The sequence below is a fragment of the Pseudonaja textilis genome, chromosome 4 (assembly GCF_049901715.1).
Source record: "Pseudonaja textilis isolate UNSWEBS1 chromosome 4, rPseTex1.2, whole genome shotgun sequence".
Taxonomy (NCBI): domain Eukaryota; kingdom Metazoa; phylum Chordata; class Lepidosauria; order Squamata; family Elapidae; genus Pseudonaja; species Pseudonaja textilis.
In genome coordinates, this window is record NC_141993.1 from 43,951,808 (window position 1) to 43,968,558 (window position 16,751).

The window sequence follows — 16,751 nt, forward strand, 5'->3', positions numbered from 1 at the left end:
TTTTAGCCTAAGAATTAAGAAAAGGTAATTGCAAAGAAAGAACTTAAACTACAATCTTCTATTTCAACAATATCAAAGCATATTGTACATTAACTAAATGTTAATTCTTTTCCTGATGCATTGGGATAATATCAAGTTTCCTTCCTAGTTATCCAGGTGGTAAAATTCAAAAGTTTACAAGCAAAAGCATCTCTTTTATTCTGAATAAACTGTTATTATTGTCTATGTAAATGGTAAGTTCTCTATATATCCGTAGCATATGAAAAAGCAAGTAAGGTTACCCTTCATGGCTAGCACTGTAATTGAAGCCACAAATTATTTTGCTATACTTTCTGGACAATCTCTTTACTAGTGAAATGCTTCTACTTGAAGATAAACAATGTCATTCTTTGTACAAACCTCTAAGCTGTATAAAAATTGCTAGTGGCCTACAAAGAATTTGATGGCTGCAAAATGAGTAACATTAAAACAGCCCTGTTTTCTGCAAAAAGTTGAGTCCACATGATGCATTTTCATAAAAATGAAGGTCATGAAGCTCATAATAAGATTTTATGACAATTTCCAAGAAATCAGGAGGGAAAGTAAAGAGCATCAAAATGGTGGCAATATGGACTCAACAACTGAATCTTCTCCTTTTTTATGTATTCACCAGATCCATGTAAAGAAGGGACCGCGAGCTTGGATTTTTTGGTAATGGCTGCCATGTTGACCCTTGTGGACATCCCTCCCAGTAGCTGAGCACTTTTCATAAGCAATTCTTTGCAGTTCTTTTCTCAGGGCCATTTCTCCGCTCAAGCTTTCAAAGAGAAGGATGCTAAAACTTTGTATTCATGTTGCAAATTTCTTCATTAAGTGAATATGGCTATGCAACATTTCATGTTCTAAGACAAAAAAAAGTTTCACAGTGTGCAGGAATTCTTATACAGAACTCCACAGAAAAATCAGTATGTTTCCCCCAGGATTTTGAGGCTATCTCCTACCACTGCAGCTTCAGTCAGACAGCTGCAGCATAATCCTGGGGAAGGATTTGAAAGAACTGAAGACAAATTGCTTTGAGCTTACCTACACACTCTGAACACCATCTTAAATTCAAAAGCATCGTACAACTGTATTGATAATGAAGTTTTTATATAGCATTTTTTCTCATTTTTAAGCATTTGTCAAAGGGATGATCAATTTCACAGTTGTTTTGGGTTTTGCTCATTTGTAGTTATTAATAGAGAGCATTTCCATAGCAGAAATTTAATGCAGATTTACTGTTTCATTCCTTTTGTTTTTGTGGGGCATTCATTTGCTATTGTCACCTAATTATTACCCTGTGGTTTTTTTAGTTCTTTTTACTCAGACTTCTAAAAGAACAACTTTTAAAGGAAAGTCATTCGATTTCACAGCTACAGATGCCTCCAGCTAAAAAGTGAGATTTTGACAATGATCTAAAAAAAAAAGACAATTACCAGAGTTTAACATTTATTACAAAACTTGTAGGTCCTACCTTATCATGCCAGTTTGAAAAATCAATATTTAAGCAGAACTTAAATACTTTTCATTTATATATTTTAATGGAAGAGCCAAATAGCACTTACAAAACCGCATGTTGTAAAGCTTTGATATTTTACAACTCACTGTAATTGCAGTACAAAATTTAACAGTAATGCATTATGCTGTTTTATTACAGACACACACACTTTAATATATAAAGTACTTTCTTGCTAATGAATTTAACAGTATACATCAGAAAAAATACAGTATTGTCAATGGTATGAAAAGCCAAAAGGAGTATTAATGTTAATTATAAAACTAGGCAATTTTAGGTGTGTAGTATATTATAAAGTTTGTGAAGTCATTTGCTGCATTATTTTCAATCCGTCTTTACCAATCTGCTCTCCAGAGCAACTGGAAATTCAACTCCTAAAAATCACCTCTCTTAATCAACCATGGACGTCCCAAAATTTGAAATGTAGCCCTGATGCATCACGCACACAGTTGCAGTTGCCTGTGTCACATATTTAAAAATCATTAAGATCATGTTATAATTCTCTTTATAACCTCCCAAATGAACAACTAAAAGCTTTTATAGATAGCTTTGGGCATATTGATTAGTGAAGTCTGGAGAAAATAATTATTCTTGCATAGATCCTATGTAACAAAACATTTTTTGCATAAGTAAATTGTTCCATAATGAATCCAGAGACATTTTTCCTGATTTCTACTGTAGCCACTACAGCTTTTTTCTTTCCTGAATATAGAAATCTCTCTTTCACTTGTCCCTTTGGATATACAGAGAAACTCTTACACAAACTGAGGTTATACTAAATAGAGCTATGTTGCAAATAAAATTGCTTTAAAACACACATATAAGAAAAAAGTGATGACCTACAATGTGAAATACTTCAATCAGCACAAATGTTTAATATTATTAAACCAATTGTTAAATGGATTTATGAAGCTGTGATTATGTCTGTAATTGTTAAATTTTGGGTTTATAAGTGTTAGGTGCTTGAAAGCAAGTAGCAGAATAGTTAGTGATATTGCTATTTTTTCCTCTTGCCTTTTGCACAGAATTTTGCTTAATTTTCTAGTACAATGAAGTTTTGCTGTTCAGAGAGATGTAAATACCCAACAAACAGTTGCATGCCTGGTAATCAATTTACACTAAAGCAAACATTAAGCAACATAAAAGAGTTGCAGGTTTCTCTTAAATTCCAGGTCAACCCTGGTTTTGTTGGGTATAGGGAAAAAATGATACTAAATGTGCAACTGGTAAACAAGAGGCAAGTGCAAGTTAGCCTGTCCTTTCCATACCAGCAGTTACAATAATGGCCTGGAGTCATAAGCCTAAATAAATTAATTAAAAGCAAAGTGTGCTGTAAGTCTGCAAACATCTTGGAAACTTTTAGAGGGCCATATTCGTTTCTGACAGTTTAACTTGAAGGGTATAAATCCTGCTTAAGGAAAAGTATAGAAGCAAAAAAAACCAACGCCCCACGCCTTTCAAACATAAATAACTTATATTCCTTAACAAAGCATAAATGTGTCTCCTTGTATCTGCATAAACACACACGGGGGCAAATATTTTAGGAATAATTTCGCCGGTAAAGGTTAAGTGAAAGACGCTTAATCCCTTGTTTTGCAATCTCGTACGAATCTGCTACTGCCCGTATCGCTGCCTAAGCAAGCAAGGATTGGAATTCGTGGCACCCGTTCAGGCCCTTATTGTTATTGTGAATCTTCAACTTGGAAACGCTGTGAGCGCAAAGCACAGCATTGTCGCTTTAAGCCTGAAACTATGACATCATCTGACCACAACTCCCAACAAGGACACTCCGCTCCATTCCAGACTCCTCCTATTGATCTTCAGGCTCAGCAACGCGTGACATCATAGGGATAAGAGAGCGGCTCATTGGCGGAATGGCTTGAAATAACCACGCCTTCCGAGTTAGAGTACAGCCAATGGAAAGAGAGGAGTTTGTCTCCATGTGGAAACCATGTGGTTCTAAGAAGAGGAGGAGCCGAGACTGATTATACTGTAAACTAGCCAGGCGGATCAGAGCGCAGCCAAGGCAGCGCCGTTTGTTTTTGCTTGGGTGAAACTTTAAGAAGGATGTGGGGGTTGGGATTTCAAGAGGCTGTTAAATGTGCATGCCTTGTTTACGTTTTTTTTTTTTAAAAGACTTGCCCTGGCCGCTCCCACGGGGGAAGAAAAAAAGTTTTACGGAAAATTCAAACGCGTGGGTTGTCCTCAAGCCTAAATCGCTGCAACTCTGAAACGCGCAGAATGTGGAGCAATAGCAGTCCGCCTGCCGATTTCTAAAACGTGCAAAGTCTCCACGAGTCTTGTTCCTCGATGGGGAGGGGGGAGCCGCGGACACACACACACACACACACACGTTGGCAGCCCGACGGAGTTGTGTTTTCCACCGAGATGTTAATTGCTGACACCAAGACGAGGCGACCTCCTAGTTCCCGTTTTATTCAAACGACTTGGAGACCATCCAAAAGCTTAAAGATCCGAGACGACATTGGTGTTCATCAGGATCTCGGATTTCTAAAGGGTAGACATATTTCTGGAGGGGACACGGGGTGAATTCAGATAAATTAGCTGGCTGCCGAGGAGACCCGTTTCTTATACTATTCCGATTTAAAAAAAAAAACATTTTAACACCTGAAGTAACAAAAAGACACATGTTCTTGGAAACAGTTACGACCGAGTTCACCTATCCTCCGCCCCGCGTTCAAACAATTAGGCGGCCGAGTTTCCTACCTAAAGTAGGCAAGGGGCTGTGCCGTAGTTTTTGTGGCTTTTGACTTGGCTTGAACGGTGCGGGGGGGGGGGAGGAATTGCAAACGTCGCACACACGTTTGTTTTTCCTCTCTCTTTGTTTTCTGCAGCAGCAAAAACGGGGCAGCTTTTGGCAAAGTCAGAAAAAAGAGAAAACGCCTAAAGACCCCACTGAGCTCTCTTTGGGGGCGGGGGGGGGGGGGGGATGCTTTGTGCACGTCTGGCTTCGGGGAGTGGAGAAAACAAGGAGGCACAGCTTGACCTAGTTCTATCCGCACCATCTCCGGTTCTGAGGAAACGAGATGGCCGGTATTTAAAATGATTATAGTCTCACTTTTGCCCGAGTTGCTTAGAGGACTACTCGACGCCATCTCCCCGCCTCCTTTCGCTTGGCTACCTGGCTAGTTCACTCTTTGCCTACGTGACTTCCCGAGACGGGGTGGCGGGGGGTGGGGGAGACAGATACCTCCATTAACTTGGCAGCCGGCCTTTTCCTTGAGCGATCGCGTTGCGCGGAAGCCAAAAGGCCCTTGCACCTCAATCCTAAAAAAAGTCAGGGTGCCGCGGCAAGAACCGGATTGACCAGAAAGCCCAAAGGGCGCTGTTAAAAAAAATAAAATACTCCCATTGATGACGGGCGAGCGTGTTAGCCATTGCAAAACTGGAAGGGGAGGGGGAGAGAAAGGCTTTGTGAAGTCTTCGCACTGACTACCCCGTCCTCCCGGAAACAATGCCCACATCTCCACTTATTCATTAAAAAGATGGGGAAGAGCAAGGAGAGAAAGAAAGAAAAAGAGGGCGGTCAACAAAAGGCTAAGCTACTTGAACTGCAATGGAAATTTATACCCCGGAGTGGGGGTGACAGGAGGGGAGCGGAGGTGGGGGAGCCCCATATTTGTACGGCGGATTTGTAAGGCAAAGCATCGCGGGGGGAGAGGGTTGACACATACAAATAATAAACTCAAAGCCAAAGGAGAGTTAGATTCTCCCCTTTCTCCCCCCCCCTCCTTCCCACTGCAGCGGTTGACGTGATACAACGCTTTCTTTATTTTTCTTCCTCCTGACCTTCGCTGTTGTTAAATTAGATAAGAAACGGCAGCCCTGCTGGTTAAAAAAAATTGTTCCTGGCTTGTTATTGTTCTATCCAGGAGGCTGCTCAAAAGACGCTGCAAACGAGCGTTTCTGTATGGATTATTCTTTTTCGCTGACGGCAACATTAGCAAGGAGGGGGAGGGGTGTTGGGGAAATCCTTTTCCACAAGGGGGGGGGAGAATATGCGTGTGTGTGTGTGTGTGTGTGTGTATTTTTATTTCCCCTTTTGTTCTTTTCACATATTACTCGGCGAGGTTTTCTTTAAGGAGGAGAAAATCACGTTCTCTTGGGTTTGCAGGGAGGAGGGGGGAGGAAAAGGAAGCGAGAGTTGAAAATGATAAACAAGCCTTTTTTCCCTGCCATTCCTTCTAAAAATCCTGAAAGTGTTTTCTGTTTGTCTACCCAGAGGATCATAAAGTTTGCTTTGCGTGGTCTCCCCTCCCCCATCTCCTAGTTTGGTCAGTTTTCGACACCCCCCACCCCCGCTTTGACACATTAAGAGCCTTTTATGGGGACATGACACTTCACAAACACACAACACACATATCCATAAATCAAAATGTACTTCTATCATGACAGCGTTGTTTTGGATCACTTTAAAACTAACGTGGGGGTGGTTATGTTTTTGTTTTGTTTTTAAGAAAACCGAACAAAAACAAACTAAGAATATTTTCTAATGAAATCCCTTGGCACGCATATAAATTCCTCTGGACCTAGGACAGGGTTAAAAGATTGAAACAGTCTCACTTGGCAGGTTCAAGCTCTATAGTCTGTCTTGTTGCATCTTCATAAACATTTTCTTTATTTTCTGTTGTTGTTGTTGTACATGCCTAGTGTTTAATGCATGTTTGCGAGTAAAGAAGCAGCAGAAGGAGCCAATGAAAATCAAAACTCCACTTACTTTTGTTTTCTTTCTCGATTTGCTCCAGGTAGCTGGCTGCTTCCAGCAAAATCTGCACATTCTGTAGGAAAGTGTTGATCTTCTCCATGGAGTCCTCACTGCTGGTGTTGAAAATGTCACTGAACGGGCACCTGGACGTATTATCTATCACCGGCAGTTGCTGCTGCCCTAGAACAGCTTCCCCAGCATCACCTTCACATCTCAGTTCTTTCCTTGGCCTGCCACGTTTCCCCATTGCTTCTGCAAATGGAAACTTTGAAATGTTTAAAGCCCTTTTGGCTGACTTTCCTCCTCTTGTTGCAGTTTGTGTGTATGTGTGTGAATGTCTAAGAGAGATTGAATGAATCAAGAGACCTCTTGATTCAAAGACTCCGCGTAGGTCCTAATGCTAGCATTTTTCTGTATACATTTTTTTTAAAGTGGCAATGGAAGAGTCTGGTTTATTTACAGTACAATAGTCAGGGTTACAGTATACTGTATGTCACTTTCAAAACATAAAAAACAAGGGAAACAGAGGCAAGCCCAATTGGGATGAAACCCATAAAATTATGCTTGATCATTATACACTACCTCAGAAATATGGAATTATGTGAAAAAAGCCAAATGGCTTCCTATGCAAAGGAGGTTACAGCTTGCTTCAAAATCACTCAGTGGGGTAAACGGAAGGGGAATGATCCAGTAAGAAGAAAATACCCATATATCTTGCTGACAATTGAGAAAATCCATGGGAAAAAAAATGAAAAATGAACACGTTAGGCTACATTTAAAAAAGATTGCCCACATTTTTGAATGAACAGTCACTTAAACTCCATGTGCATTGTTTAAAAAAGATAACATATTTAAAATCCTATTTGAATCTCACTTAGTACTATCATTATTGTTGTGAATGTCACCTGCCTGTCAGCACCTCATGCTGGACAATAAACCCACACCCTCATGAGGAAGAAAGTATCTCCTGTCAAACAGAATGGACAGCTCCTTGAATGAAGCATGGCTTAGAATCACATACTATGCAGAGGCATACTCCTCCATCTCTCTCTGCTGGAGGCAGAAAAGGGAAGAGGTTGGAGAACAGGAACAGTCATGGTCACAGCCCCTAATTGGTTGGGAATCTCCAGAATACTGGAAAACTCAAGGAAAAGAAATATTGGTGGTGAAATATTGTTTTGGAAAATGACTTTTTCTGTAGAAATAAGAAAGCCCTTTAGTCTGGAATCATCTTTTTTTAAAAAAAAACTATGTTGTACTAACTCTTATTGTTTAATGATCTTATTTCTCGGTACAAATTAGATACCTTAGCTGCATCTCTATCTCAGTTATACCCTAGAAAATATACAGTAGTCATATTAATATAATTGGCATTGTGTTATTGTTTGTTCTAGTGATAAAACCTAATCCAGAAATATACAGGTATTCCTCAACCTAAATATCACAAATGGGATCAGAGTTGTAAGTCAAATCATGTGAACCACCATTTTTAGGGTGGTTATAAAGCAAATCATATGGTGGCTAAGTGATTTCAGCCTTCTCAATTGGCTTATTTTGCTGGAACTGGCTGGGCAGATCACAGGTGGCAATCGTTTGTCTGTAGGACACTGTAAAAGTTCATAAATGTGAGCTGGTTGCCAAGTTCCAAATTGCAATCACATAATGTTGAGGGTGGTGTGGTGGTGACAAGTGCAAGGACAGGTCATAAATCACTTTTCCTTGTTGCACCTTTGAATCATAAACGATAGTTAAAAAGAATCTGATGAAGCATAGAAAAGTGGCCAAATATGAGGAAAAAGGAAATATCACTATGTTTGGCAGTTACTTTTCCAGGTATACTTTTGATTCCATTTGGGCTGGCATATTGCCAAAGAAAATAACTATGTCAATTTGTAAATTGTATTTTGTAAATGTGTCAATCTGTCCAGAAAGAAAGATGAAGATAAGTTGGTCTAATATGGAGCATTTTTTGAAGTATTAGAGAAAATGGCAAAGAGCAACACCAATTTTATTTCTCATAATTTTATGATTTTAAGTGGATACATCCTAAGATAACTGAATCAGGGCTGCAAAAATCTGGACAACCACTGGATGGGAAGAAAGAATTAAAATGTTCAATATTTTTTATGCCGTTGATAGGTTACTTGAGTACAGCCAAAGTCTGTTACAGTAAAAGTTAATCATGGAAGACATTTTTTGCCATTTTGTGAATGGTCAGGACCTCTTTGGCAATCTTTTTGAGTATTCACAACCTCTCCTTTCCATACTAGATTCATACAATTTTCCAAAAGGGCTAGGGGTGCTTTTTGCCAACATTAGAAGACTAACAAAGTGCTTCTGCTTTAATACCACCAAGAATATCAGGACATTTCCATACTGCTTTTTTCCACTCCCTAGTGCTTCAAAAGTGGTTGAAGAAGATTCACTCTCATCTTGAAACTCAAAACAAGAAGTAAAAACCATTGCCCTTCTCCTACCCCAGTTTATACTAAAGGGAAACAAATGTGCTTTTGCACATTCTCCAGTCTCTGTCTTTATTTCACACAATGTGTATTTGATTCTTTGCCAAAATATCCCAGGACTGCCTATGTGGGAGATAAAATAATATTTACAGTAATCATTTTCTGACACTACTTTTCTCTTATAATACTTAAAGTTTAATGATGAAGCAGGAATTCTTCTAAACAGGGGAAAGAACTGCTCACAACTGCTCACAACCTCCAGGCTGCTGCAGCATAAAACACTTGAATTATTTTGGTTCCAAGAAATACAACTTGTCCTGACTTAACAATGGTTGGAACCAGATTTTCAACCACTAAGCAATGTGGTTGCAATATATGACTGCATCATTTAATATTGGCAATCCTGGCAGTTCCTGTTGCTGTTGTTATGCAGGGACTTCCTTGCAATTTCCTGACAGCTTCTCACAAGCAAAGTCAAAGGGGAAGGCAGGAAGAAGTCACATGTCCCAGGTAGATCTCAAACAGACTGGCAGGTAGGTAAATAGTTGCTGCATCCAGCTGTCGAATAGGTGTTCTGGAGGGAGGAGAGTGGCTACCACACCCTTGTGTGAGAGTAGCTGAGTACTGTAAGTGCTCTGGAATGCAGGACAATGTGCAGAAAACTCAGAATGATTTACAGGTGCAACTTTTGACCTTCCCTGATGGCTTCCCTATTGTCTTTGTTTCTTGGAAGATGGCAGGAAAGTTTTCAAATGGCAATCACATGACCATGGAATGCTGCAACCAATCATTATAAGTGCAAGTCAGTTTCCAAGTTCCTGAATTGTAATCACATGGCTTGGGGCGCTGGGACAACCAGAACTTTAAGGAATCATTATAAGCATAAGCGCACCAATGTGCCTACCGTTCCCCTCCTATTGTTTCTTTTTATTTTTCTTATATGTATCCATTTCATGTATTCATAACTATGTTTATACTTATACCTGTTATAATTGCTTGACAAAATAAAATGAATAAATAAAAATAAAGTACCACTCATGCAGCACCATCATAACTTCAAATGGTCGGTGAATGAGTGGTCATATAACTCCAGGGTGGCTTGTAAGTACGGTACATTCAGTTCATGAATATGTCTGATGCCGTGGATCACAGAACTCCAAAGTTACTTTCAAAGTGACACAGAGTACGCCATTGGGAGATTTTTTTCTTCTTTTATTCAGTCATGTACGATCCTCAAAAATTGCCTGAACAAGTTCCTGCAGTTTTCTTTTTCAGAAGTGGTTTGTCATTGCCTCCTTCCTAGTACTGAGAGAACGTCACTGGCCCATTCAGTTGGTTTCATACCTAAGGCAGGATTAGAACATACAGTCTCCTGGCTCTCGCATTATCTAGATACCAAAAAGCAAACATTAAATATAAATGTTTAAAACAACCAAGCAAATATGACATAGACATAGGAGGGGAGAATATCTTGATGATGTTTCTACCTAATCAATTACTCCTGACATTCATATCACGGCATAGAATAGTATCATACTAGCATTAGAGTGTGTACGTCCAAATATCACACTTTTAAAGCATTCTAAGAAGACTTCTATATGATTTCTGAGAAAATGCTGTTTCTGCACAATGAAGATTAACATAGAGAATGATACTTCATTCCCCCTTCTACTGAAGAATGAACAAGAAATACATATTAAAATTACGTAAGTAAAGAGACATTTCACATATTATAGGTATACTTTTTTTTAGGATACATATTCTTCTTCCTTGTTTTCTCCTGTCTTCTGTAGTCAGAGAGGTTCAACCAGTTTTTGATGTGCTGTCATCACCTCAAATACAGCAAAATCTATAAATAAAAGTAGTATCAGGATAGATTGGACTGTTTCCAGCTAGGCATCTGTGATGTCATTTTCAGTTCTAAAGAAATTATTATTTTCCCAAGAATTTGAAATAATTATCTCAGGAGTTTCCAACTTTATTTTATTAATGGGTGCGCTTGGAATCTTAAATTATTGGTACAGTTAGTCCTTGATTTACAACCATTCATTTAGTGACTGAAGTTACAGAAGCACTGAAAAAGTGATTTATGACTGTTGTTCACACTTGTAACTGTTGCAGTATCCCCATAGTAAAGTGATCAAAATTTGGATGCTTGACAACATATTTATGATGGTTGCAGTGTTCTAGGGTTATATGACCAATTTGTGTGACTCTCCAACAAGGAAAATCAACTGGGAAGCTAGATTCACTTAATAGCCATGTTACTAACAACTGCTGTGATTCACTTAACAACTGTGGCAAGGAAGGCCATAAAATGGGACAAAACTAACTTAACAACTGTTTCTTTAGCAACAGAAATTTTGGGCTCAATTGTGGCCATAAGTTGAGGACTACCTATAGTCTCACAAAATAGCTGCCACAATGGACAGGAGTACTGTGGAGTGTATAATTCATCTTCCCCAGAATACCCAAACACCAATTCAAGATCACCATATGTTTAATATATTCACTAAAGAAAGAAAAAGATTATATCTGGGGAAGAACTAGATATAGTAGACCACTGTATATCAATGGAAGGTAGCACAATAAAGGAAATTGAATGGAGTGTTAAATGTGGTTGGCACTCGGCAAGCTAATGATAATTTTTTAAGAACAACCTCCCAACGATGCCTGAAGAAAAAAGTTTTCGATCAGTGTGTGCTTCCTGCTCTAACATGCCAGTGAAACACGGATACTAACCTCACAATCAATACAAAAACTATAAGTGACGCAAAGAGCCATGGAATTATACCTGCTCAGCATTACAAGATAAGATAGAAAGACCTGCTCATGGATAAGAGAACAAACGAAAGTATATGGTATCATCAAGAGAGTAAAACAATTGAAATGGAAATGAACTGGTCACATAGCAAGAAGAACTGATGGCAGTTGCACCAAAGCAGTCATGGAATGGATCCCACTTGATAAAAAGCATCCACAAAAGAGACCTAAAACAAGATGGATCGATGACATCAGCAAGTATTGAGGATGCAATTGCCAAAAGAAAGCTCCGGACCGCATTGGTTGGAAACAATGCAAAGAGGCCTTCATCCTGCAGTGGATAGACAATGGCTAAAATGGTGATGATGATGATATCCTCATATGAAAAATATTTCCCAGTTATTGATCTTGACTTATACAAAACAGGCATCAAATATCTAATTCAATCGAGATGATGCCTGTTGATTCTTTATCTACTTTTATCTACTAACTTTATTTACCTGTTCTTCTCTTCTTCTTCTTTTTCTTCAGCGTTTGTCTCGCGCTCGGGCGAGGTCCGCTAATGTCCTTGAGTACTGCTTCCACACCTTTCTGTCTGCCACGTGTGTCGGGTCTGCCTTCGCGATCTCTAGATCGGCCTTGATCGTGTCCATCCAGCGTTGTTTAGGTCTACCACGCGGTCTCGCTCCTCCGACAGTCACCTTCATTACAGATTTGATGATGGATTCTTCCTTGGCGCGGCTCACGTGGCCGAACCATCGTAGCCGGGACTGCCTCATGACCGTGGGGATGGGCACGACGTTGAACCGTCTACGCACTTCTTCGTTCCTGACGCGATCGAGTAGGGTGAGGCCTACCGACCATCGGAGCATTCGCATCTCCATTATCTGGAGTCTGCTTTCGACTTCTTTGGTGTCGGCCAGCACTCTGCGCCGTATATGGCCACGGGGCGCACCACAGAGTTATAGATTTTCGCCTTCAGGCGCATCGGCATCTTCTTGTCACAGAGGACGCCCGTGACGGACTTCCATTTGCCCCACGCTGCATTGATCCTGGCTGCCACCTCAGTTTGTAGTAGGCCTTCTTCCCCAAGAGTAGTTCCCAGGTACTTGAAGGTGGAGGCGCGCGGTAGCTCCTGCCCGTTCACGTGGATGGAGCCTGTCATTTCATTGTCAGTGGTCAGGTATTCGGACTTCTTTAGGTTCAGCCGGAGCCCGAACTGCTCGAGGCGGTCGTGCCACTGTTGGACTCGGTGCTCTAGTTCAGCCTTGCACAGGTTGGCCAGGAACACATCATCGGCGTAGAGCAGCGTCCATGGGGCGGGCGTGTACAGGTCGTGTGTAATTGTGTCCATCACCAGAATGAACAACAGTGGTGAGAGAGCAGAGCCCTGGTGTACGCCGACGGTAATATTAAACTCCTCTGATATCCCAGCTGCCGCTTTTACACGGCTTTTGTGACATCTGTATAGGAGTTGGACCCATTGTACGAGCAGCTCAGGCACGCCGTGGTCTCGCAGTGCGTACCAGATGAGATCGTGCGGGACTCGGTCGAAGGCCTTTTCCAAGTCTAGGAAGGCGGTGTGGAGCGGGATTTTCTTCTCTCTGTGAGCCTCCATCAGCATCCGCACACCGAAGATGGCGTCGGTGGTGCCGCAGTTCTTGATGAATCCAGCCTGGTTGACGCTGATGTCGACGATGTCCCGAATGCGCTTATCAAGGACGCGTTCAAAGATCTTCATAGTGTGTGACAGTAACCTGACCGGTCTGTAGTTGGAGCAGTCCGCTGGGCTGCCCTTTCCTTCCAGATCGAACAGTGGTGCTGCGGTACCAGTCGTGTGGCACTTTTCCCGTGGAGACGATGTTGTTGAACAGCTCGCACAGCCACAATGCCGAGCCCGGTAGTGCCTTTTTCCAGAAGTCGGCAGGGATGTCGTCTGGTCCTGTTGCCTTACCGTTTTTCATGGCCTTGATGGCGTCGGCGACCTCGCTGGCATAAATGCCTGAGACTGGGCCTTCAACTGGGTCACCTCGTGGGGTTCGTGGGTGTGGGAACTCCTCGGTGGAGATCTTCTCGAAGTATTGCCGCCACCTCTCCGCAGCGTCTCTGGGGTTGACGATCAAATTTCCCCTTTCGTCGTTGATCCCATGAAACTGGTCAATGTCCAGGGTCTTCCTGTGTCTGCTTTTGGCTAGGCGGTAGATCTCATTCTCGCCTTCTCGCGTGTTCAGCTTCTCGTAGATGTCATCGTAGTGGGAGCTTCTGGCTGTCGCTACTGCTTTCTTGGCTGCCTTTTTGGCCGCCTTGTATTCGCAGAGCTTCTCGCTGGTCTTGTCCTGAAGAAAGGCCTTGTAGAGCCGTTTCTTCAGGTGTACGGCATCTTGTACTTCCGGTGTCCAGAGCCATGTATCTCGCTCGATGCGTCTCCATCCTGGCTTGGTGCAACCAAGCTGTTGGCAGCCGGCAGTGTGAACAGTGCTCTTCAGCATGGACCACGCTTCCTGTGGCCCGTCGACCATCTGCAGGAACTGCTCCGGTTTGATGAGGGGTCCCGCCATCTTCTTCTGGTTCCACCACTTGATTCGTGGCTGGTCTGCATTCCTTTTGTCAATCCTGGTCTTGGGCTTGTTGATCCTGATCTTCGCCATCAGCGGCCTGTGCTGACTGCTCGATTCGCACGGGTACGCCTTGGCGTTGAGCACGTTTTTAGCGGCTCTTCGTCGCACGATGATGTAGTCGATCTGTGTGTGGTGGCTCCCGCTTCTGCTATGGTAGGTGAGGAGTTGAGATTCTCGCCTAATGAAGCAGGTATTCGTGATGGTCATATCATGGGAGTCGGCAAAGTCCAGGATCCTCTGGCCATTCTCATTCATATCGCCTGTGCCGTGCCCACCGTGGCACTGGTGTCCGCTTTTGTCCCGCCCTACATGACCATTCAGGTCGCCCGAGATGATGATGTCGCCTTCGTGTGGGATCTGCCTGAGTTGGATGTCGAGCAGTTCCCAGAAGGTATCCTTCTCCTCCTCGTGACATCCGGTCTGAGGGGCGTAGGCGGACAAGATGTGTAGGCGCTGCCTCTCGGTCGCTACGACGATTATCATCAGTCGTTCTGTGAGGCGCTTAACTTCTGCGACGGAACTTTGCCAGCTTGGACTGACAACCACAGCTACACCGCCGCGGTTTTCCTTACAGCTGGTGTATATGATCTTGTAGCCGTCTATAGTCGTAGCCTTGTTGCCCTTCCAGCGAGTTTCCTGGAGGCAGCAGATGTCCAGCTTCCTGTCCCGCATGGCCCTGACGATCTCGGTCGAGCGTCCAGTCAACGAATCCACGTTCCAGGTGGCCACCTTGAGTGTCTGGCAGTCCTCTGTTCCCCGCTTGCGTTTTTTCACACGGCCGTGCTTTCCGCGTGGACCATTTCGTTGATTTTTGGCGCAGGCCAATGGTCTCCTGCGCCCGTCGGTTCCCCCGAACGCGGTAGCATTGGACGTGTGTTTTGTAGTGGACGTTTCCATCATGTTGATGCGGCATTTGAGTACTCCAGCCGGCCTGTCGCGTGTGCCTGTCGTCGGAGGGTCTGCTCTCAGTTACGGTCAGCGTTTGACGGCTTCGTGCATCCAGGGGACACCACTTGGAGGTGGCAGACCGCTCGTCCCCCCTTTATTTACCTGTTGATTCAATATATATCAAAAACATATTATTTTTCTTGTAATATTTTCTATCTAATTTTGAATATGAGTTTTCTGACCAGAATAGATACCAGTTCAGTAATTCCCAACATAAGTTCAGTACTCCCATGAAGTTAAATATATATCAAATTGAAAGTATGGCAATAATAGTTATATTTGCTATGTATCTGCCATGATAGGGTCTTGTTAAAATCTTGTTTTTATACTACTACATATTGAAAGTTCACTGAATTTTTATTCTCTTTTCCTTAACCAATGTGCCTTTACATAATGGTTATATTAAGACGCCAATCAAGGAGACTTGTTTTAATTACACGTAAAAGAGCATTATGAATAACTGCCAATCGATTGCAAAATATCAGTCAGTGTTTTAGGACTAACTTTGAAATAAATATAGAAGAATTGATATGATTTTTCTGGTTTCTATATCAAGAACTATATGCAGTCTAAAAATATATACACATATGAATGTACAGTACGTAGCTGGTCTAATGCATCTTTAATGCTCCAGTGTTGGCCAAAACGTATTACAATGTACAATAACTCAGTTGTGTATGCAGTACATCTTTTAAAGTAGACCATAATTATAAATGTGGCCTGGAAGGCTAGATCATTAAGCCAAAAAAATTAAAGCCTCAAGATAAGAAAAAGAAAACAATTGGAAAACGTACTTCAAAATTTTCTACTCACCACTTTATACAATGCTTTTTCCTTCTCATCTTTCTGAAATTATTGTAAGACATTCAGAGTTGTTTAGAGTCAGACAACACCTAAATTTAATAAAATAAGCAAACAAATAAACGTCAATTCCATGCAACTTCACTTTCACAGTCTTGTAATCCATTCACTTTTCTGTCAGATATTTTTCTATTTGATTCTTAGTTCTTCTATTTGATTCTTAGTTCTTTACCCATCATATAATTCTTTCATGCTGGTCATTCATTTTTGTATTCAATCTATGATATGTTCATTCAATGCTCATTTATTATTGACCCTTTCTCTTCTCTTTTATCACTTATACTTTATAAGTACCTCACTCTCACTGTACTTAACTTTTGTTACTCATGTTACTCAATTCCCATTTTCTTATAAGACATTGAGAAGTGATGCAGAAACTGTCACTTCTTTTGCAAACATTCATTTTTTGAAGTAGTCACTAACTACCTTTTCATATATTTACCTCTTTAGTAAACATTCTACCAATACCAGTAATTCATCCACTTAAACTTTTCACTATTTATGTATACCTTGCACTCATTCATTCTACTGCTCCTATCAGACATACATACCTAGTTTAGTTTACTTTATTGTCATTGCACCTCGTACAACGAAATTAAATACCATCTTCAGTGCACATCATACCATAAGAAAACTATAAAAATAAAACACAAACACATCCTTCACATTCTGTACAGTTGAACTGAAAACCCCTGATACGGCACTATAGAATAGAATTCAATGTAGTTACTGTTCTGGGATAGAAGCTTTTTTTTTTAGCCTATTTGTCCTTGTTTTTATTGTCCTGTACCACCTGCCAGATGGTAATAGTTTAAAAAAAAGGGTGCTCAGGATGAGAT

General features: G+C 41.4%; 1 long non-coding RNA gene across 1 annotated transcript; it reads left to right on the forward strand.

The window, feature by feature from the left end:
- Positions 1-1,161: 1,161 nt before the first annotated feature.
- Positions 1,162-8,877, forward strand: LOC148125808 (uncharacterized). The gene is made up of 2 exons (XR_015743495.1): positions 1,162-1,414; positions 6,301-8,877. It is a non-coding gene; the product is annotated as an uncharacterized LOC148125808 (long non-coding RNA).
- Positions 8,878-16,751: the final 7,874 nt, after the last annotated feature.